This window comes from Columba livia, chromosome 2 (genome assembly GCF_036013475.1).
Source record: "Columba livia isolate bColLiv1 breed racing homer chromosome 2, bColLiv1.pat.W.v2, whole genome shotgun sequence".
In the NCBI taxonomy this organism is placed as follows: Eukaryota; Metazoa; Chordata; class Aves; order Columbiformes; family Columbidae; genus Columba; species Columba livia.
The window spans coordinates 83137402-83161512 of NC_088603.1; positions in this window are offsets into that span (position 1 = coordinate 83137402).

Genomic DNA, 24111 nt, shown 5'->3' on the forward strand with positions numbered 1-24111 from the left:
AACCCAGTTTTCATAATGAGAACCTATATTCCTAGGGAAAAGAAGAAACGTCATATATGTGTAGTAATGTTAAGAAATTCAGAAAACTAGTGCAGGTTGCAAATAGAACTAGTATTTTAGTTGGGTAACACTCTTTCCTTGCAGGAAATTCATTGTTGCAATTTGGGCCTAGGTCTGAATGTTTCTTGTGATAAAAATAACTATGGTGGAGTATCTGTAACAATCCACTACTTCAGCTTCCATAGTACTAAAAATACATTAAGCAACAGCAATTTTAAGAATCCAGGACGGGTTAACAACAGCTTGATACAATGAAGCACTTAATTGATTGAATTCTGATACCTGTTTTCCATTTCTGTAACTTATTCTAGCAGTTGTTATTTCAAACTAGATTGAGTAGCTAAGTTCCTCCTCACATACTTCAGCGACTAGGTGATCCATTTTTATCCACAGAAGGGTGGGGTTTAAAATACATTATTTGAATTAAATATTTAAAGTCAATCTCCAGGTCCAGCAATTCCTACATCTGTATCCTAAACTAGCCCCCTAAAGTTAGGTGTACAGCCAAACATATTCTGGGGGGCAGAAACAAGCAAATATCCATGAGATTTGGATTTCTGTTGTGGTTCCTAATTCCTCAAAGCTTAGCTTTTTGTTCATTCCAAGCTAACAGCACTAAGTTTCTTTGCCAAAAGTGGTAGAACACTCTGTGATGAACAGTTATGCCAAGCATATGGTAAAAGAATTAATAGTTTTCTCCCAGAAATTTTGTGATACCCTATTTCATGGAGATGTAGACAGCTGAGTCATAAGGCACACAGTTTTTCTTGACAAATCTTGTTTTGTAACCCATGTGGACTTTGGCAACAATTTTGTACATGCTGTTTTCAACTCTTTATATCATGTTCTACTTTTGGTCCTACCTATACTGGTCATTGATGGCCTTGTTTAAAAACAACACCTTTCAATTGCCTTAAGTTAAAGTTTTTCATGTATTTAGCTTTTGGCAGTAATCATCATCATGTGTCCTGCCAGATCTTTTCTTCAAAATGACAAGGTTTGGGTACTTAGAATAAAAGCTTTTGAACACTTTCAATTACTGCTGAAAAACCAAACCAAAACAAAACAAAAACAACAACAAAAACAAACCAAAAAAACACACCATGGTTTAGGTTTCAGAGGATAAATAAAAGAAATTTCATATAGTTGATGATCTACACCTAATTTATGACATCAGAAATGTTAGCTATTCTGTCACCATAGATAATATGGTTAGAAAGCAGTTACAATTCAATGGTCCCCAAGAGCTAGTATTCATAGAATCACAGAGCTACAGAAAAGCTTGGGTTGGAAGTGACCTTTAAAAGTCATCTAGTTCAACCACCTGCAATGAGCAGGGACATCTTCAACTAGATCAGGTTGCTCAGAGCTCCATCCAGCCTGGACTTGAATGTTTCGAGGGTGGGGGATCTACCACTTCTCTGGGCAACCTGGGCCAGTGTTTCATCACCCTCGTAAAAAAATTCTTCCTTGTGTTTAGCCTGAATCTCCCCTCTTTTAGTTTGAAACAGTTACCCCTTGTCCTATCTACCACTCCTGGTAAAGAAAAAACAATTTTCTCAGTGCTATGAGCTATGAATGAATCAAAGGCTCAGAAAGGTAATTCAGCTTTGAGGAATTAGGAGACTGAAGTAGTGAGCTGTAGGATAGAGCACTAGAATTTATTCTCATATCAGTTTGCTAAATTTAACACAAATATTGTAGCCTTACTGGGTTTTTGTGGTGTTGGTTTGTTGTTGGCTGTGGTGGCTTTTGTGCATGCTTTTAATTATTTTGTGGTGGGGTTTTTTTTTGTTTGTTTCACTTTGTTTATCTTGTTATTCTTTTTTCTTTCTTTTTTTTTTTCTTTTTTTTTCCCATCTGATTAAAAAAAAAAAAAAATAAAAAAAAAAAATCTGCTTTTCACTAAGTAATATATTCCAGAAGCGTATTACTGGAAATTCACTGTGTACCTCTCTGTAGGTACATTGCCTTCAATAGTTTGAGATCTATAAATTACACCAACTAATTGTGGAGTAACTTCACACAAAAGTATGGATAAATAAGGCTATGACGAATTCCTGTAGGAAAAGACGTATTACCTGTGAATCATTATTATTCCCCCCCTGGGAAATTAGACTTTTTTTAGACTATCTTTAAGAAAAAGACAGTAAACACAATAAATAGCAAAAAGTAGTGTGGCTTTGCAGGGCTTCTATCGTCCTTTAAATCAAGAAAGCACCTGAGATGGCTTTTTTGTACTTGATATGTCTACAGCAGCAAATAATACGGCACAATAGTAATTAATCAGTAGAGTGAAGCATTTAGTGCTGAGACTTCAACATGTTAACAGCATGAGGTATGAAGGTTTTCACTTTCAACAAGATTTAGTCTGGTGGACCATAAGCAAAATTGTTCAAAGCTGGCTGAAGGTCCAGCTTTTGCATGGGACATATTTATCTCCATCAGAATCTGAAATGCATTTGGTGCCCACCTGGGAATTGTAGTTTAGATTCCTTGGAAAGAAATCCAGTTTATACATCCCAAGGCTGTAGTTCTTCATAGGCGTCTCCACTAAGAAAAAAAAAAAAAAAATTTCTACAAAAGCCATCATTTTAACCTGTGTTTTCATGCAACCTTGAAATTAAAGTAGAAAAATAAATATGTAGAGAATCAATTGCTTTTTTTTTTTAATGTTTATGAAAAGGATTTTTATATAAAATTATTTCATCAAGGGTATAGTGTCCCACACCAAATCATAAATATTATGTACATATACCTTCTCACACAGACATACACACTCCACTTACTTGGGTTAGAAATCCTCTAGTAACACCTAGGTGACCAGCTTAATTAAGAAAAACTAATTTTACAAAGATAAGTCTGTGAACCATGAGCATTGCAGATTTTCTTTCCCAATTTAGAATAAGCCTAATAATTACCCTAGTTGAATTATTTTGTTTTTTTACTTGTTTTCCCTCACAGTTACCCACCATTGGCAGAACAATTTTGGGAAGGAGAAAAAAAATAAAAAATATATTTAAGCTTCTGTTTGAAAACAGTTATATGTAAAAAAACCTTAACACTATTGCACTAGCAAAAGACAAAAATCATTCTAGAATTCAGTCATATGCATCTTCAACCACTTCAAAACAAATGTGAAGCTAATGATTGTTACTTATTGATTTCAAATATGAAGCTGACCCCATATTTCTATTTCCTAAAGTAGTCATATTCTTGTCACTGACTAGTCCATTCTTCTGTCCCCTGCTGCCACACCTTTTCTTTTGCATAATAGATGGTTCTTGCCTCAAGGACTATAAACTTTTCATAGTGCAGTCTTATTGTATCTGACTGATGGAAAAATGGACCTAATCTTTCTTCAGAAGTTCTGGATTAAACAGATATATGAATATTAAAAAGCAGAAGAGGTAGATCAATACATTAAAACAAAACAAAAAATAATAATAATAAAAAAAAGAGCTGTTTTGCCTGTTTCATAGCTTTGTGACAACACAGCTAAACCATCCTGCAAGAGTGAGGACACTTTTCTGCTTTATGTTATGACTCCACCTCTACTGATAGACCAAAGCTAATCATCATTAACTCATGAAAGCAAAATTAAGCAACATACAATATCCCAGTGTTTGTTTTCTGTCAAATTTAAGTAAGATATGTAATGTAATATATGTTTGCATATCTACTAAGTAAAACAACTTCTATGTGTAGGTCTGAAGCCATAGCAAAACATCTTGGTGACCACACTATTATTGCAAAGATCTGACATTCATTTTTAATTGCTTTCCAGTTCTATCACATCTGATATTTTCTTCCTTTGAGAATTCTTTTATTGTGAAAACTACTTTACAGATCAAGCTGTATTTTGCTTCTAATAATAATAGTGTCTCTGAAGATAATGTTTCTGATTCTAATGTTGCAGTAACAGCAGTCACTTCACAGCTGTCACCAACTCATTTCATTGACAAGAAAAAGATTAATCTCCCAAACTTGATGATGATTCAATGGAGAAGAAGTACACTTTACAACTTTTTACAATTAAATTATGCCTGAATATTTTACCGCATCCATCCTCAACCTTTCTGACTCATGGGAAACAACACTAAGCAAATACGACAACAAAGGCAGTGTGATATCTTGCTCTTCCCGTTTAACTTCACAACAGCGGTGGCCTTTCTGGGCATGCAATCAGGAAAGTATTTTATTAGCACCACACTGTATGGAACCCATACTCTATTGTCCATCAATTTAGGGTCTTATAAAGCTAATTCAGACCATAAACTCATCAGAAGAAAAGCTAGATTTTCACATACCTGTCAAAAGCAGCCATTATACAGTCAGTACAAATAGCAATTAAGAGTATTGTGAAGCTTGGTTTAATTCATTTCATATTTATTTGTTTCTTCAGCTTGCTTTGACATCTGTATCCTGTTAGTCTCTTTTTAGTTGAATAACTCACTCACTGTGGGTAATTGCCTACCTTGCAATTTGCTGTTGTGCTCCCAAATGGAACTGAACTTAGAAAGCAATCACATGGTTCAGTCCTAATTCACTTTATGCATTGTTTCTCTCATCTGATTTTCCCCCTTCCCTACGATTAGATAAATAGCAAAATTTTAATAAGTTTCAGCCGATATTTATTACTTGTTGGGTCATGCTAGAAAGCACTCAACTAACACATGCAACCAGATGTCTGACAATTTGAGGTCAAAAGATTAATTAAGGAGAAGCTACACTTTGGTTTTGATCACTACCTCCTGTCTTAGAGAAGCAGAGACAGTGCAAATGCTTCTATAAATGTGGTAGCTAAGCAAAAAATTTTCATAGTCTGAAACTTTTCTAAACTGACATGTATTACAGAAAAAAACAAATGAGCTATTTTATCCATTTGTAATGTTGTAAACCCAGAGTAGCTGTTCTGAAGCTGATTGAATTACTCTGTGTTCATCACCGAACCTAATTGCAAACTTTTCACATCTTTCTGACTGCAAAAATCAACATACAAAACAGAAAAAACAACAATGCAGTTAAGCGGTTCAACACAGAATGTTTCAAGTCATATTTGTGTTTTGCCATATTTGTATCTGCTGACTTCATGTAGTGAGTGTCTATTCATGTTTGGGCCTCTGCCTTGTTCTCATAACTGGAGACAGAAAGTAAAAACACGGTAAATTAACCAGTATTCCAGATCTTAGAAAAAACTAAGACATGGAAATCATAATGTTGCTGACCCTGTATTGTTTGTTAAACTACGAAGAAAACTGAATATATGTGGCTTATAGTACAATGGTTATTATACTCAGACTTTCGTTATGATGAAGTTGAAAGAAATACTGAGAATACACCGAAAAATATTCCCAATCTGGACTAAACCCCTGGCAACACTGTGTAACAGCAGTTTCACAATTAAAACTGGAAAGTCAGTGGAAAACATGTAATTTGTCTCCTATACTTGAGAAATTTCTTAAACAGTGCTCTTTGAGACATAAGCCACCACAAAGGTTATTGAATCACAGGAGACCATAGGTTGAAAAGGATGCCTGGGAGTCATCCAGTCTGATTTCTGGCTTCAAGGAAGAGCAGCTTCAAGGTCAGATCAAGTTGCTTATGTATCATGATGCTTTGTGTCCTTCCACAGCGTACCACTGAGAAAAGTCTGATTCAGCCTTCTTCATGATCCTTTGTAAGGTATTTGAAGACAGCAAACAGTAATCTCCTTAGCCTCCTCTTCTCCAGGCTAGGCAAATCCAGTTCCCTCAGCTCCTGTAACCAGGAGGTAGACAGGAATCCCTGCTTTCCCTGAGCTCTGAATCTGATTGTAGGTGGTAAATCTCAACAACAAAAGTTTCAACCTGGAGCTAAAAGGGTTTTCTATCAAAATTGCCATGTTGTCACTAAACTTTCATTTTTATTAGTTATTATTATTCCTTAATATAGGGAAATATGAGTTCTAATCAGTGCTCTTACTAACAAGTCTTAAATCAACTGAAGCAAGAAAATAACTGCCAAGATGCTAACTAAGAAGAGATCTTCAAGCTTTTAAAACTGTAATTTCTGAGGTGGCATTTAATGTTGTACAAAGAACTGATCTTGAAGCAAACACACACCAGAAACTTCACAAGACAGACATCAAAGCCAGATTTTTATAATCTGAGAAATATTATGATTAGGTTATTCCCTATTAAAACCTGATGAAGCGATCCCAGCTTTCATCACAAACTCTGTCCCTGATCCCAGTGCAGTGAGTTAAACACTAAGCATTTGTATAAGCAGATGTTCCAAAGACAAAATTCAAGGAGCTCCTTAATGTAGGACAACAGGTGTCTAAGGCATCTAAGGGGTGCACAGCAGTTTTAAAACTGCATATGACCAAACTAAAGCATTTGCCATAAAAGTGCTAACTGCGTTCTGTGATCCCAGGATTCAGACTTCAAGTACCTATTAGTGGACATCAGTTAATTTCTACAGTGTAATAGACATTCTTTGCCGTTTTCTCATTTTCTCACACCTTAACTAACGTGCATACGTTCCCATGATGTAACAAGTCCTCATGATGATAATGCACATAGCTAAGGTTGTTTAGCTCAATCAGCAGTGCTAAGACTCAGTGAACAATAAAAAATATGTGCATGTCATCTGTGGAAACAGAAATGGAAGAAAAAATGAAAGTAGTCATACCGTTTTCAAAGACAGAAGTACTGTTAACTAGAAAGACTAGACAACTTACTTGCTATGAATTAAAAAATTGAAAGTTTACATGGAAAATATATTTTAAAAGTTAAAAAAAAAGTGTGATGAAAGTGAAGAAATACAGGAGGCAAACTCAACTGCACATTAAATGTCTAAAAAGACCTCACTCTCCTGTCCTCACTGCTGTCCAAAATAGTATTTGAAAAAAAAATATTTGCCTAAAATCATTAAATACTTGTCTTTGTAACAGTGATTCATAGTCAGTATGATAGTGTATGTGCATGAATATAAATATCTAGGCTGTTCGTCCAGACACCATTAATTTAGGTAGAGATTGGTGCAGAAAGTAGTTTTGCATATATCATCTCTAAAGTAAAGACCTACTAGACAAGAGACTGCTTTGCAGAGAATATCTTTAGTTTTTTATTCTTCTTGCATTCCTGTAACATTCCTATTCAATCTGTGTGTTTTTTCAAGCAGTAATATGACCTAGGGGCAGAAAAACCTTTCTTACTAGAACAAGCCTCTCCTGGATGAGTGCGCCTTGGTCCTTGCAGTTTATTCACACAGCCACTGGATGCCACTGCTAGCAATAACTTTTTGATACATATAAGCATTTGAATGCTTTGTATTTGTTGACCAGCTTTTGGCTTATTTTCTACCATCTCTTCCAAACCCAGTGCTGTTGATATATTTATTTTCTTTGTCTTCTATGCTCCGCATTATGTATTTGATCCTGTTTAATAAACCAGTGCTTGTCATATGTCCATTAGCTCTCAATAGCAGTCTTCAGCCTAAGAGTTGTTATGGAGACCATGGCTCATATATGAAGAAATAATGCAAAAAATCCTTAATGGGACATACTATGTCTCCATTCTTTAAACTGTTAAAACACTCTGCTCTCTCTACTTTTTTACTGAGATGCTTGAGAAATTCAGTGGAATTTTGGCAGACAGATATGTCTCAGTCAGCAAGATATTTCTCTCTATGGTATTAAATAATGTTCATGCATATTTTCATGTCAGAGCAGATCAGTTTCCAAAATGACATTGTTTTATTATAGCAGAAAAGGCTTCTATATAGTAAGTGTGAATACAGATTTTTCTAGCCAACTTCTGATCAAATGGTCAACACTCAGCTTACAAAATTGCCCACAATTATTTGTGGAATACTCGTCATGCAGAAATTCCCTGAAAAGTACAATGCAAATATTAGCAAATCGGATGAAGTTACAGCCTCGTTAGCAAACACTACTGTGGCCTATAAATGATTTTGTTCCCTTAAGGGACTCGTCTTCCACTGTAGCATCTTTTTAATTGCTACTGTGACTTCTGAAAAAATAAGGAAAAAAATCTCATTACCTCAGAAGTACAATTATGTCAACAGAGTCTACAAAACAAACACTCTACTTGTGTTGGCCATGGAAAAATATTTGATCAGAATATAAAGGGCTTCTAAAATTAATGTGTTATGTTTAACTGCTCTTAAACTAAGGATACAATGGTGAGTATGGATAAAAATAAGAGCCAGCTGCCCTCACTAGCAAGAATCTAGGTTCCATCACCCTAATATAACACTTCTTTGAGTTTTATTCATTTTTCTCTCTTTACAAAATTTATTTCTTTCATCTCAGCCTCAGATAGGTTTTTTGTAAAGACGTATGACTGAGCACCTGTTATGTGACAACATACACCGCATTTGGGAACAAAGCACAGGACAAAAAAATCCCCAACGTTGTAGGGGTTTAAAAAAAAATAATTTCCATTTTTCTTTAGGCTCATTAGATGTCTGTAACAAATTTATTTCCCTGTCCCTTTCTAGACTTATCTGCCTATTCTCCAAGGAATCTCACAGTGACATTCTTGGGTCTCCAATTACTGTTGTTCATAGCAAAAGGCAATACTGTGTACTGTGTCACTTCAAAAACATGTTCAGATAATTTAATTAGGTCCTATATCCATTTGAAACTTTAACTGATGGACTCATAAAATATTTGCTGACTGAAGCTGGTTTTTATGGTTTGGTTCTTTTCTCTTCACACAAGGTAGAATAGCTAATTGGCACATTTAGCTGTGTTTAGCTCTCAAAAGCCCATGCGTGCCTGACCTATAAATGAGAACACACTCTCGAAATGTGGCTAGAAAAAGTCAACCATATTTGAGAAGCCAACACAGAGGCTTAAAGCAACAAGACTGATTTTTACTTTCGACTTAGTTGGCTTTCTATGTGACACACAAACTTTTTAGTGATTATGCCACTTCTATTCAACTATTTGTAAGTAGCTCCATTTACTGCTTTTACAACTAAGCCACAGATGGAGTAGCTCTACTATTCACAGTAGCTTTCTTTACAGAATATTGTGTCATTTGTATTTAGTCACTTTCTTTCTACTAACTTAAACCACCTCTACTACTGTTTCTTCTCTTGATGACAGATTTTGCTTAATATCTGTAAAAGGAGAATGCATGCCCAGAAAAGGGTACACTTATATAATTATTTTTCCTCATTCTTTGGTTGGACTTTACTAGGAGGATTTCTGTTAGGACCTCACTACAACAGTATGCCTTACAATAGGGGAAAAAAAAAAAAAGCTGCCCAGAGGTTTAACAGGCTTGGCCTGGAAGAGAAGTAATTTCTGTTGGACTTGATAAATTCTTCCCTCATAGAATTTTCTGATCTTCTTATGGTTGAATTCCTCACATTTTAAAAGATGAAATGTCATATTACTTTCTGGTGAGACAATGCTATGCTCAGGCTATGAAATCCAAAGAAAGATGACACAAGTGCAAAGCATCTACACAGAGATATAGCTCAGGGAGTTTGTTTTGGCTTCATTTTTGAGACAGGGACAGACTAATCTATTGTTATATGCAATCTGTCTTATCTTCATAAACTGGGACATGGCTCAAATTCTGGTCAAGTCTTCAGATCTTATTTAGAGACACAACATGTAGGGTTCCTCTAACTGTGGCTTTCAATAGTTGGGTAGCCCCTTGACATATAATGTTCAACAGGAGAGTTTCACTTATCTAATTCCTTGGGATTTTTGGCTAGAATCAGTACCAACTTTGCCAGTTTAGTTGTCAAAAGCAGTAATAATCTAAGCATTAGCACATCACTACCTCTCTTGCCTAGGATCCTGGACATTGTTCAGATATTCTGAGACTTATTATAAACATTGATGGATTGAATTTGTCAGCTGTTAAGGTTCTTGAGTTTAACAGCTTGTCAAAATGGGAAGTTTTAAAACTAATCTCCTCCCCAGTTGGAATAAAAAGTATCCCATTATGATAAATTGTGAATATCATCTATATTCTTCTTATAAATAAGCAGTAGTAGTACTTCCTTCATTTTTAGACTCATGGACAGGGTTGTTGTTGTCTCACTACAGGAACAAAAACTATCACTGCCATAATTTCATTTGTCTCGGCATTTTGTTTCTTGGGTATTCCAGTATTTTTAAGTATTTCTCCTCTGGATGCAATTTTTCAGGCATTTTTCATAGAGCTTTTTGGAATGTTTTGCTAGGTTAAGCAAGCTTTTAATTTGCAAGACATTACATACAGTATCATGTATCAGATTGTACCAGTTTTGGCTGGCATAGAGTTAATTTTCTTCATTGTAGCTCATATGGTACTGTTGTGGATTTGTTACCAAAATAAAGTTGTTAACACATTGATTTTTTTCAACTATTGCTGAAGAGTGCTTACACAACATCAAGGTCTTTTCTGTTTCTCACACCATCCCATGAGCAAGTAGGCTGGGGGTGCACTAGAATCTGAGAGAGGACACAGCCAGGACAGCTGATCCCAACTGACCAAAGGGATATTCCGTACCATATGACTTCATGCTCAACAATAAAATCCAGGGTGACGAAGAAGAAATGGGGGATGATTAGAGTTATGGCATTTGTATTCCAAGTGATGGAGCTCAGCCTTTCTGGAGACGGTTGAACAACTGCCTGCTGATAGGAAGTGGTGAATGAATGCCTTGCTTTTCTTTGTTTTTGTGTGTGTGGATTTTAGTTTTTTTAAAAAAAAAAAAAAAATATAACCGTCTTTATCTCTCCCCATCATTTTTCTCACTTTTACTCTTCTGAGTCTCTCCCACACCCCACCAGGGTGGAGTGAGTGAGCAGCTGTGTGGTGTTTACTTGCCAGCTAGGGTCAAACCGTGACACTCTTACAAATTATCTGGCTGACTGTGTTTTGACCACTATATTCATATCATTTAACCTTTTAACACGTTTATTAAGGTTGAATATATCAAAGAGAGCCTTTTAGAGATAGAAAATTAACCTGTCTGATTCCTCAAGGTCACAAGATCAGATTTTGTGGAAACTCCAATTCCTTTAAAGTTGTCATTCCATGAGCATAGAATCATCCCATAAATATTTTCTGGACTTTAATTCTTTCATTTTCTGATGCTACTCCCTGAATTTGACTTTAAAAATTTTGTCCATTTTCCAGACAATCCCAAGTGTTGTATAAATGTTCTTCGTACATGTTCTTTGTGGAAAACTTCCATAACTTTAAACAAGGGAAGGTGTTTACAACGACAGCCTGTCACGTAATGCATAATCTCCACTTTCTGCCTGGAGTTATACCTTGATTTTTTAAATAGGTGTTTGTGCCTGTGCAATGTGGTTGGCCTTTCTTGCTGTCTACATCCCTAAATGCAAGACAAGACCCAGTTTGCTGCTGAACTCCCATCTGCCTCATCAAGGCTTTTTTCTCTTGTGTCTTGGTTGCTGCACTCAAATAAGAGCCTATTGCAATATTCCTGGCTTTGCACCAGGGACTGGCTCTCCTCTTTGGTCAGATTCTCCACTTCCCTGGCTGGTTTCACACAGTTACCTTGACTTGCTGCTTAAGCCCTGAGGAGTCTTAGCAGCAGCCACCTCAGTAACTGCAGTGATGTGTTCTTCCATCCAGTTTCTAGTGGTAAGCCTAGAAGTGCAACGCTTCATCAAGCTTTGTACCTTAAGATTTGAAACCAATTATAATGATTTCTTAAAGCTTAAATTTCAACTTCAGCTTCCATTTTAAATTAGGAAAGTTAGTTTGCCAAGTGATGCATATTTTAAGTTAAACTGATTCAGAGATTTTCCTTCTTTGATTAAGATATTTCAGGAAAAGCGACTGTGTTCCCTTTCATCAGGTCATCATGCTCTACAGTGTACTGTAGAACCAGTCAAATAAAAAAACCTTTGGAGGTTCCCTTGTATTAATACTCCTCAGAGCTAGCTCCAAGGGACACAATTCAGAGTGTCCAGTAAGTTGTAGATATACTATGAAAAAAGATGGTCTAGGACTGCTTAAAAGCAGCAAAGAGTAATACGTGATTAATCAGAAGTAGCATGTAGGAAAGTGAGAAACTCCACACACCTATTCTGTAAGTTTGTCATCATGACCCCTAGACTCAAACTCTCACCTACTTTGTCGTGTCAGTCCGCATGGCGTGTGCACTCAACCCCCACCAGACAAACCAGAAGCAGTTTGGTCCAGACTCCAGAGGAGTCAGGTCCTGCTCTATACTGAAGGTAGTAGTACATTTGTTCAAATATGTTTAGGATATCCTTTCCACTTTTGTCTGTCATAAATAGGTATATCTCAACAGATAAAAGATGTCAAATACCTGAAGGATATCCAGGTCCTTCATTTCTCATAGCTGTTTGAATGGTATAGTGAAGAAAATCAATAAACTCTACTGTTAATGAAATAAATATATGAAAAACTTGCACTGTAATTTCTTTGTGTAGAGACTGTGATACCATTCAGGAACTCATTCACGGGTCAAGATTCTTCTGTTTCAGATTCAAAGGCTCAGCTCATCATGTGTTATCTGATCTCTGTTGATTGCTCATTGTTTAACCAGCATTTATCTCAAGTTGCTTGGGGATGTTTTGAGTACTTCGGACAATATTCTATTACTTATTTCTGACAAGATATTGGATGTCTTTCAAAACTGTGTTGTGGAGTCTCAAAAGGAGATCCCAATGAAATATACTACAGCGGGCAGCTGGAGGCTTGCCTGTGAGTTGTAAAATTATACATATCTATTTACAAATATCTGTACAGTAACAAAAACCAGACATAACTCCTGACTACTTCCTCATTCAGACTTTAATTTTTTCTCTTATTTGACAAAATGACTAGTGCTGACAGGAAAAAAAAAAAAAGAAAGAAAGAAAAGGGATTAAACAATTTTGCCCATTTTGTAGGTTATAAGCTAAGAGATGTTGTTTTGCTTTCCTAATAATGAAGAGGAGAACACCAAAGCAAAGAAAGAAAGTAAGTCAGGGTATTATCAGATACTAGGGATGACGAGTGAATATACCACACATGCCAGGAAAATATATAGCACATTTATTAACCTACCCTAATTTGAAAAATCAAAAATAAAACCAGAAAGAATAATTTTAGACATATTTCTAATACAGAAGAACTACAAGAATTCATTTCTGACTGTGCTATAACATCTAGTGGAAAAAATACCAATACTGAATGAGAAGGTTCTGCAGGCAGGAAATCCTAACAGCTTCTGCTTAGCTTTCTCAACAGTCAATTACTCTTACTGTTGAAAGTATTTACACTTCTCAGCTTTTTTTTTTTTTTTTTTTAAATTGTCCAGTTTCAATTTCTATCCACTGGATCTGAGTTTCATCTTTCTGACAAGTTCAATGGATGCTATCAAAGTTTTTAATCCCTTGAGATAGCTGACAGTTATACCAAAAATATCTCTCAAAATTGATGTAGCTGCTGAAGCTTATAGTATTTTCCAGATCTTTGATCATTTTCATGAGTTTATTTCAGTTTAAAAGATTCTTTATCTAGCTTTTGCTGAGTATGGGCCAATTAATCCAGAACTGATCATACCACGGAGAGTTAATAAACTTGCTGTGGATCCACTGTGTTTTATATACTCCAAAGTTCATAATGACTTTTCTAGATAACACCTCACCTTCAAAAGCTGAAAGAGCAAACCATTGCTATTCCTTTTCAAAACACGGAAAAGCATATCAGCTAAGCAATTTATCATAATAGTAAAAGACATTAATTTAAGGTTAACTGGTCATAAACACTGATTTTTTTTTTTTCCCCTCAGTTATTTGCTGGTGATAACACTTTATAGACTACCCAGGCAATTTCTTATTGATATTCATATACAATAATTCCTTATCTTAAAATACATTATTTGAAAAATATGTAGGAAAAAAAATTGTTAAAAAGCAGTTATTAGTTTTGCAATTGGATTAATAATAGCAGATTCTTTTTAAAGCAGGCTGCAGTTGACATGATTTATCAGAAGCATTTTAATAACTGTCCTTAGTTTATCACTGTTTGTGTTTCATTGTTTTTAAAATAATCATGTAAAATTCTTCATGAAATGCATACAGAACAGCATACAACAATGTTACTGATAACAAGGAAAGATAGTTCTAACATTTATTTTGAAGTCCTGAAGTATCATACCCATTCTCATAGCAGTTTAACAACTTTTGAATAGTAAAATTAATGTAGAACTACCCTATGAAGTGAAGTATTAACCAGAATTCAAATTTAGCTCGGAGGGGATTCCATCAAAGGTATTATGATAAAAGCTTTTCTTTGTTTTATGTAAAGGGCACAGGAATATTAAACAGGCTATATGAGTCTCTTTGAAGCTTGGCACTACTGAAATGCAATGACATAGTTCCTAAATAGGATTTGAAGTATACCTGTCTATGCACCCCTTTTTGAAATCTCTAGCTATGAAGAAGTCTAAATTACCTTTCAAATATATTTTGTTTATTTCCCCTCTCTCTTGCTTAGAACAACTTTCTACCATTTCTTCTTCACAGTCTGCAATGGCTTAAAACAAATGAAATACATTGTTTAAGTAAGCTGGACAGACTTTTTTTTTACTTCACCTATTTTCTTCATCAATACTTCTGCAGTAAAAAGTGTCATGGTTTCTGCAGCTCTTAATTCATGAATTGTCCTATTTCTTTCTTTCACACTCTTCTTTTGTATTTACCTTTTGTGTGCACTTAAGTTCATCTGAAAGAGAATTAATAGCACTTTGAACGACTCTGGTGGCATTTTCAGTCAAATATTTGAAGTCTGGGTGTACTAGACTCAGATTATGCAGAGGTGTCCCACTAGTCTGATTTAAGGGTGTACCCCTCTTATTAAGAACAGATAAAAGGAAGATAAGAGTCTGTGATCAGTAGTACCCATGGGTATTACAATAAAAATGGAGAAGCTAAACAGTTACCTTAACCATATACAACATAATTTCAGATCAAACAATGCTGATCAACCGTTTTTTTAAGAATTTTTATTACCTGCTAATGATTCTCTGCTGCAGCTCATTTGTATCAGATAGAAGAAAGGCACAAAAACAGTTCAGCAACTTGGGTATGTTGATAGCCAAAGCTAGTAGCCTCCTTCTGAATAGCCAAAACAATAGTACAAAAAAAAACCCAGCATAGAACTATTCAACATTATGCTGAATTTCACTTAAGAGCTGTTATATCAGACAGCCACAACTGAGCCCAGATATATAATATCATCTGGATTCTCTAGAAAGTGATAAGGAGACTCACCACCTGATCCACCAGTAGTGTGGCTCCTTCTGCATTTTGTTTTCAGTTTTACTACTTCTCATTACAACTCCACTGTATTTTGAATTATTATGCTTTTGCTTTCTCCAATTTAATTCCCCAAACTCTTTCCCTTGCTATCTTGTAATTCTGGGAAACTGGAGCTGAATGTACCCAGATCAATAAAATGTAATGCAAAAGCTGACTTTTAGACCAATAAATTATTTTTTTTAGGTTGCCTAATGATACAGTCTCTTTCATATAACTGTGTTAGAATACTACTCAGGCACTGCAATAAGCATGTGTAATCATGTGTATTGCCCACATAACATCTTTTGAAGCAAATAGGTTTCTTTTGACATTTGCAGGAAATACAAATATTTTGTACCCCCTGAGATACTGTGTCTAAAATCTGGCTGTGAATCACCCATCTGTTTCCACAAAAGGCAATGACCTATCAAGATGGAATGGTGATTTGAAACTCCTAAATGCAATACATCATTTAAAAAAAAAAAATATATATATAAAAAAAAATTAGCTACACTCTGAACTGATGATAGGTGTTAAGGAAGTTTCTTTTCCCTAGATTTCTAAATGCAGAGACTCAGGCATGGATTCCAGAAATTCTTCTTAAATAAATGAGAGTGCTAGCAACCAGGACTGGGCAGTTTGCATGGCATTTTGTGTGGAAGGGAGCGCAGGAAGGGTGGGGAAGCTCTGCCAGCTCAACCAGGGAATATGGTATCCACCCAGCAGAAAGCCATGGCATCCGTAAGGTCGGCCTCCAGCACAAGTGATGCAGCCACCCAGACCAAGATCCAGTGGGAACATGCTGCCACTCAGGTGGTGGGCTGCAGGGTGTGCTCTGGTCTTACACCAATACCAGGTGGCAGAAGAGAGCACAGCAGGAGGAAACAGCAGAACTATTACCTTGGACTTCCAAAGGTCAGACTTTAGCCTGTTTAGGAGGCTGGTTGGCAGAGTCCCTTGGGAGGCAATCCTGAAGGGCAAAAGAGACCAGGAAGGCTGGTCTCTCTTCAGGAAGGAAATCTTAGAGGTGCAGCAGCAGGCTGTCCCCTAGTCCCAAAAGATGAGCCAGTGGGGAAGGAGACAGCCCTGACTGAATAGAGAGCTTTGGCCGGAACTCAGGAATGAAAGAAGAATTTATAATCTTTGGAAGAAGGGGCATGCAACTCAGGGGGACTACAGGGATTCTGTGAAGTTATACCAGGCAAAAATTAGGACCAAAACCCAACTAGAGCTGACCCTGGCTGCTGCCACAAAAGGGAACAAAAAATATTTCTACAAATACATCAGCAACCAACGAGGGCTAAGGAGAATCTCCACCTTCTGGTGGATCAGGGTGGGGGAAACCTAGTGACAGAGGATGAGGGAAAGGCTGGGGTACTAAATGCCCGTTTTGCATTCTTTAATAGTAAGACTGGTTGTGCTCCAGGCATACAGTCCCTGAGCCAGAAGACAGGGATGGGGAGCAAAATGAAGCCCCCACAATCCAAGGGGAAATGGTTAGCAACCTGCTACCCTTCTTAGACACACAGAAGGCCAAATCACGGATCTTGCACTTGAGTCACAACAACCCCATGCAACACTATGGGCTTGAGGAAGAGTGGCTGGAAAGCTGCCTGGCTGTAAAGGACCTGAGGGTGTTGGTCAACAGCCAGATTAAAATGAGCCAGCAGTGTGCCCAAGCAGCCAAAAAGGTCAACAGCATCCTGGCTTGTATCAAATATGGTGTGACCAGCAGGAAAAGGGAAGTTATTGTACCCCTGTACTTGCCACTGGTGAGACCCCACCCTGAATCCTGTGTTCAGTTTTGGGCCCTTCACTACAAGAAAGAAATTGAGACAGAGAAGGGCAACAAAGCTGGTGAGGGGTCTTAGGAAGAGTGGCTGAGGGAACTGGGTTTGTTTAACCTAGAAAAGTGAAGGCTGAGAGGAGACCTCATTGCTCTCTACAACTACCTGAAAGGAAGTTGTAGCGAGGTGGGTGTTGGTCTGTTTTCCCAAGTAGTAATTGATTGGATGAGAGGAAATAGCGTCAAGTTGTGCCAGGGAAGGTTCACATTGGATATTGGGAAAATTTTGTTCACAGAAAGGGTTGTCAGGTGTTGAAACAGGCTGCCCAGGAAAGTGGTTAAGTCACCATCCCTGAAGGTGTTTAAAAGGCACATAGATGAGGTTGTTATAGACATAGTTTAGTGCCAGTGTAAGGTTAATGGTTGGACTCAATGATCTTGAGGTTCTCTTCCAACCTAAATGATTCTGTGATTCTATGATTCTATAATTTCTTTGCATATAGGATAGAGCAGCTCAAAAAGGTTGCCTATGGTAGAGGAACCCCCACCCAAGAAAACCTTGGGCAATTATGCCCTTACAATCTAAGCTTCCCAGTCCTCACACATGGGTTTGGTCCAACTGGAAAACTGCAGTCTGGGTTCTCCCTGTTCTTCATTGGGTCTCCTCATTTTTGTCAGGTGGGTCATGTCTTACCTCTGCAGGTAATTATTTGTCTTTATCAACCAGACTAGATGTCAGTCAAAGCCCTGACCTTCAATTGTTATTTTGAACCTGCAGCTGGGGAGAAAAATAAGTCTTTGGCAATAACCAAAATGTTCTTCTGTTTTGTCTTCTTTTAGACACCATTCTCTCCCTTTTCTTTTCTTCAGGGATGCAGCTCTTTGCCAACTATGAAAAACCCCTTATCTAGTAGTCTGAACCTCTCTGAGGCCTTTTCTGCTTAACGAGGCAGAAAGTTCAAAAGTTCACAGCTTGCAGTCCAAGTAAACTTACACTAAGTGAATTCTATATAAGCAATTCTAAAAAGGTTCTATAAGAAGCAGTATACCAAATAATTCAATAACATAAGGCAGTCTATTCCCTAACAGTATGACAGCTAGAATCACCCAACACCCACAAACACTCATTTTAGATATCCTTCTAGTACACTTGTAAGGCAAGGAATTTGACTCAGAGATGTTATGAAGTATAATTAATGGAGAGTTGGAATAAAAGTAAAAGACAAACTTTTGCACTTAAAGCAATTTCATACAAACAGAGCCAAGGTATGCTGCACAAATCGATAGAAATTCACTAAATTAGAAAGAAAAATGCATACAAGTCTATACAATGTATGCGTCTTCCCCCATAAATCATGCAAATTCCTGTTGTGGGGTGAAAAATTTGTTTTCAGAAAAGGATTTTTACTGTATCTTTTGGGTCTTTTTGTGATATGTGCTTTACTTTGAATTCTTCCATCTGTTGTTTTTAGATAGTCTGCAGAGGAGTTTTAGTAGTTACAACATGCCAAACTGACCATGAACCATCAACATCAACACAGTAATATATAGTATAGACATAGGAAGACAGCATAGCTGTTCATTCAAAGTATCAGCTAAATCAAAATCAATTTGACTAGCATTGTGTCAGAATATCTGTAAGCAGTTCAACTTAAAATGTCATGCAAAAAATAATTAGGAGTCAGATGGGGGTTTAAAGGATATGAGGCTGCTATAGACCTTCTATAAAAACATTGTTTCCCTCTCACATTTGCCACCTGCTGCACCCTGCTTTCCCCAGAAAAAAAACAAACCAAACCAAACCAAACCAAACCAAACCAAACCAAACCAAACCAAACCAAACCAAACCAAACCAAACCAAACCAAACCAAACCAAGCCAAACCAAGCCAAACCAAACCAAGCCAAAACAACAACAACAACAACAACAACAACAACAAAAACAGTAAGAAAACCCATATACTTTTGTTTTGAGATTTGAAGGGTGCCGGAATCTTTTCAGAGCATTTATTTCCCTTATGTAGCACAGTGCACAGCTTAAAGGGGATGCCCTCTGCACCAATAACATTATATTTGTCTGCCAAGAAGACCGGAGCTGCTACTGTCATTATGAGTTTGGTGTGAGGTAGTTTAAACTGCTATCTCCTGAGGGGACACAACTTGTGTTTCACAGATGCTGAACTGGAAATGGTTTCTACCCTCTTTTTATATATATATTTTTTTTGCCCAGTTCAATGCAGAAAAGAACATTCTTTGAGCTGAATAAAAGTATGACTTACCATACACTGAACAAAATAGTAGTGCCACAATAGAATTCTAGTGCAATTGCTAAGTTCCTGCAGATGCAGTTTTCAGACTTACATAATGTTATTTTGTAGTCCTTGTATCTGAGCTCTGTAAAAGTGTGATAGATTATGTGAAAAATCTTTTCCAGCATTCAAACATTTAATGCAAAGGCAAGCTCTCTACACGGACTGAGGGGAGATTTCAGTACTATTTAGGCTCACTTTAAACATCAAGATTTTCTACTGATTTCATTAGAGTAAAGGAAACATATTGGGAGCCATGTGAGGTCAAAATCTATTACACATATCTGTCAAGTAAATATCAGTGTGTTATGAAAAGGTAGTAATACTGATGTTGGTGAACTAAGATCCTAGCCAGGAATCCAGTTTCCATTTTAAAATCTATTTACAACTTAAAGAGATGCATTACTAATAATTAGGATATTACATATTCAGCATAATAAATAGCATCAACATAAGCTTCCATGAAAAATTTGTGAAGTTATCATACAAGTATAATTCTAAAACAATAGCTAATGGAGAAAGTTAAATAAATAACCTAGGAGGTCTTCCAAATATTTTTTCAAATTTGTTAGTAAGAAACCCGATGCTGAGTGTTCTACTCTTCTCTCTAGGTAAAAACAGTGCTACTAGTAAGAATGTATACCTGGTTTACATCTAATGAAAAATCGGGCTTGTTTCAGAAAATCGGTTCTTGTTAGAGGTCTCCAGTCAGCTTCTGTTCATTAGAGGATCATCCTTGACATCTCAGTAACTCCATCACAGAAGAACAGAATAATTTAGGATGGAAGACACTTACGGATGCCATGTAGTCCAGCTTCATGATCTAATCAGAAACACACTTGAAGTAAGATTCAGCTTCAAAGTTAAAATAGGTTCCTTAGAGCCATGTCCAGTTGAGTTCTGACCATCTTTAAAGATGGAGATTCCACAGCTTATCCCAGCTACCTGTTCTAGTGTCTGACCATTCATGGCATCCTGGGGTGTATTAGAAGTGGGGTGGTTAGTAGGTTGAGAGAGGTTCTCCTTCCCCTCTACTCTGTCCTGGTGAGACCTGGAATATTGTGTCCACAACTGATGGAGAGAGTCCAGTGCAGGGCAACAAAGATGATTCAGGGAGTGGAGCATCTCCCTTATGAGGAAAGGCTGGGGTAGCTGGGGCTCTTTAGCTTGGAGAAGACGGGGTTGAGGGGTGACCTTATTAATGTTTATAAATATATAAAAGGAGAGTGTATGAGGATGAAGCCAGGTTCTTCTCAGTGACAACCAATGGTAAGACAAGGGGTAATGGGTTCAAATTGGAACACAAGAGGTTCCACTTAAATTTGAGAAGAAATTTCTTCACAGTGAGGGTAACAGAACACTGGAACAGGCTGCCCAGGGAGGTTGCGGAATCTCCTTCTCTGGAGACATTCAAAACTTGCCTGGACATACTCCTGTGTAGCCTCATCTAGGTGTTTCTGCTCTGGCAGGGGAATTGGACTAGATGATTTTCTGAGGTCCCTTCCAATCCCTACCATTCTGTGATTTTGTGATTTACAATTTTTTCCTGATAACTAATAGGAATTTCTCTTGTTGCAACTGGTGTTCATCAGCCCTTGCCCTTTCAGTGTACCACTCCAAGAATAATCATAATAATAGTTTCCTTTCCACAAACAAAATGTTACTTTGATTGAATCTGGTTATTTGTTCAACACGCTCAAATGCACTGAAATTCAAAGATTAACATAAGGAAACCCCAGACATTTCATATGTATTTCAGTAATATTTTAATGGTTTCATAATGTACCAAACAGACTGAAGAACTAGAGTGGGAAAAGGCTGGAAGCAAAGAGAATTTTTACCTTCCTGAATCTTAGAAATTCTCCATGTATCATAATTATTAGGTACAACATGTAGTCTCTACCATATTTTTATGTATATATATGTGAAGAATTTTATTAGGATAACAGCCATGTTAAGGAAAAAAAAAGTGAAAGAGCGTTCTAAATTATGCCTATCGGCTAAGGGAAATCTCACCTACCAATGATCATTGCTTCTCCCACTGATATCAGATAGAACTTGATTTCTCCAGCTCTAAGAAACTCCTTACTTTCTTCTTCCAACCAAACTGATAACACAAATCTGAGAGAAGGTAAGCTTCAAGCACAACAGCTTCAGGAAACAAAAACTAAGGTATCTTCAAGGCTAATCACCACAATCTTACATTTTAAACATGCTCATTGATTAAGGCAGCTCAGATGATAAAGATTTCTGAGTTTTCCTAAAGTGACAGTCAGATATCATTTTCAATTGGGAAGATCCCAGCCTGTGCTGAACTCCTGGTTTATGCTTTCCAAAGTGTAAGATCTTAGATTTGCCATTGTTGGACTTCACAAGCTTCTTGTTAGCCGACTCTTCCAGCCTATCCAGGTCATCCTGTAGGGTGGCTCTCCCTTACAAAGTGTCCACTTCCCCGCTCAGTTTGGTGTCATCAGCAAACTTCATCAGGGTGCACTTGATCTCACCATTGAGATCACTTATGAAGATGTTAAATAGTGTTGGGCCCAATACCAATCCCTGGGGGACCCCACTCGTGACAGGTTGCCACTTTGAAAAGGAGCTATTTACCACTGCCATCTGGATACATCTTGCCCTCCAGTTCCCCACTCACCACAGAGACCACTTGTCTAGACTGTAACATGTCAGTTTCTGTCTGAAGAGGCTGTGGGAAACCCTATCAAAAGTCTTGAAGAAATCCAGGTAAACAATGTCCACCGCTCACCTCGCATCAACCAAAAATTTTGTCATTGAAGGCAATCAGGTTCTTCAGCCACAGCTGAAGCATATTGAATCCAGGCTGGTTATTCCAAATCACATATTTAAACTGATTGATGATAGCCCCCAGGAGGATTCATTTCATAACTTTCCCATGGACTGAATTAAGAATTATAGGCTTATAATTTCCTGGATCCTCCTTTAAACTCTTCTTGTAGGTGGGGGTGACAATAGCCTTCTTTCAGTCTTCTGGGACATCTCCCAACCTCCATGAGTTCTCAAAGATTATGGAAAGTGACTTCATAATGATGTCAGCCATACCTCTTAACATTTTTGAGTGGACATTGTCAGGGCCCATCCATTTGTAGCTCCTGTAATAGTTTACATACCAACTCTTCCTTCAGTGGCTGTGGGTCTGCGTTAACATCAATCTGGATTTCTGTTCTCAGGGTCTGGGTCCCAACGGTGCTGGTAAAGACAGAGGAAAAGAAAGCATTGAAAACCTGTGCCTTTTCAGCATTGTTGGTGACTACTTCACCTCTAATTTTTAACAGCAGGCCAATATACTCTATGACTCTGAGACCATTCTCCAGTGCTGAGGTTAGCTGTCACTGAACAGCCTGAATCTGCAATATCAAACTTTCTTATCCTTCGAAACAGGCTCACACACAAACTGCCAGATGGGAATGATTACTGGAAATTATTGCTCTAGCTTGCAGACTGCACAGATGAATGACCTGAGAGAGTGCCACTTGGCACAGGTCAGAAGCACATTAAGCTATTGTTCTAACACTTTGGTGATACAGGATGTTCTTGGCTACTGTTTAATTTAGCAATATAGCTACAGCCTACAGACCCCCTATTTTGAGTTTCTAAAATTTAAATAGTACAATATTACAATAATAAAAGAATGGATCAAATAAGAACTTTGCAAATTAGGTGAACTACTTTTGATTATTTTGCATAAGTATGTCCAAAGCTTGCTATAATTCTTAGGGTGAATGCAAAGAGTTTCATAAGCTCAACATTAAAACCCATCACACTAGATTTTAGGAGTACTATTTGAAAAGAAGCTAAAAAAATTTGGTGTCAAGTTTCCATGGGAACCTTTACAATTTCCTGTAAAGGTATCTTCAGGAAATGTTCCACATTTCAAACACACACATCTATTAATGTTATTTTACCTGGATTGTCTGTATATGAACATTTATTTGCCTTCCCAGACTTTCACATAATTAAACCATAATTGCCAGACTATTAAGCACAGTATCCTGTCTAAAACAGACTATTCACAAACTTTAACAGACTTTAAAATCACAGAATGACACAGAAAACATGATCACAGGCAGATAGGGTATAACTCTTTTAGAAGGGTCTTATGATTAGCATATCCCTCCCTTCCAGTATTTATATACATTAATAAAATTCCTCCTGAACCTTCCTTCTCCAGGCTAAATGATCCCATCTCTGTTAGCCTTTCCTCATATTTTAGATGCCCCAGTACCTTCAGTCACCTTTGTGGTCCTTTGTGGTCATAGCGAGACCTCTCTCCATGAGTTTTCAATGCCCTGGGGAATCTGGAGAGGTCCTAGTTTACTGGAGGATGGCAATCATTGTCCCAGTCTTCAAGAAGGGCAACAGGGATGACCCCATCAACTACAGACCTGTCAATCTCACTTCCCTACTTGGCAAAATTATGGAGAAGATTATTCTGGGAGTTATTGAAAAACACCTGAAAGACAACACAGTCATTGGTCCCAGCCAGCACAGGTTCATGAGGGGAAAGTCCTGCTTAATAAACTTAATTTCTTTCTATGACAAAGTTAACCACACAGTCAACCAAGGGAAGCCAGTTGACATGATCACTTTGGATTTCAGTAAAGCCTTTGATACTGTCTCT